The sequence below is a fragment of the Macrosteles quadrilineatus genome, unplaced genomic scaffold, assembly GCF_028750875.1.
Source record: "Macrosteles quadrilineatus isolate MER2022 unplaced genomic scaffold, UCM_ALF_1.0 Scaffold_10__1_contigs__length_6754688, whole genome shotgun sequence".
NCBI lineage: Eukaryota > Metazoa > Arthropoda > Insecta > Hemiptera > Cicadellidae > Macrosteles > Macrosteles quadrilineatus.
The window spans coordinates 3,401,437-3,402,684 of NW_026542603.1; positions in this window are offsets into that span (position 1 = coordinate 3,401,437).

Below are 1,248 nucleotides of genomic sequence, written 5' to 3' on the forward strand. Positions count from 1 at the left end.
TATGAACATATTTTGATCAAATTTGGAAAATATTTTTATTTCTTACTAACTATTAACGTTTTACAAAAAAAAAACAGTTTTACCCTCCCTGATGCAGCAAACCTAAGTACTAGTTAAACTAATTCTATTTAAATAGAGAATAAATGTTATATTTTTAAGTAGACATTTCAGTGTAAATCCAATCAGTCAATTGGAAATTCGCTTAGTCTGCAGGTTTGCTGCGGCGGGGGTATTATAACCTTACACCTAATCCTTTTTATACAGAAATTGAGATAGCACGCGTTATGGCTTTCCTATCGTAATACTCGTTCCATACGATGAAACTAACCGAAACATTTACGATTCTAAGCAGTGTACAGACAAAACTCTAATTTTAGCGAATTTCCCATATAGGGACTAAGCAAAAATTCACCCTAGGTCTCATGGTAAGACACATGTAACATGGTAAGACTAGACCCGGAACCGATTTACGTTATCGTTTTGAGGATAACTAGAGCAAAAATGATCCGATTTTGATGACATTTTGGCACAAACGTGTAAACCTACGTTTATTCGAACGAGTTTGCTAACCAGTTTTATGGGGCGAAAATTGATTTTTCCTATTTTTGACCCCAAAACACAATTTTTTTTTAATTTCTCTCCAAACCATATTGTAGTGCTGAAAAAATAAATAATTTTGTACTCGTATATTGAAGAGTTGTTGTATGCCCAACGGTTTGGAGATAATTTTAAAAATTGTAAATTTGGCATTCCCATGTTATTCTTATGGAGGATAAATAAACTGTTGTAGTTTGGTTGTTTATGGACATATTTTAATCAAATTTGGCAATTTTGTTTATTTCATACTAAGCTATCAACATAGTTATCAACATTTCAATAAAAATCACACCTCATATCTTGCCCATAGCAGCAAACCTAAGTACTCACTAAAATTAATGGTATTTAGAAATTGAAAATAAATCTGACAATTTTGTGGGAATATTTTAGTAAAAATCGAACGAACCGGGTAAATGGAAATTCGCTTAGACTGCAGGCTTGCTGCGGCGGGGGTATTATTTACATAGATTTTTTGTTCTTGTGTCACTGAATTGTATTCACAGCATTTGTCAGCAACATCAATTTATGTGTTTTCAAAATATACTGAACTAATAAGTAAACAATTGAAACATAATTCAAAGATTTGAATATAGTCGAGTAAATCCGTAAGACAACCCTAAAAAAAATTGCTTTAAATTGTTTAATTGGTTA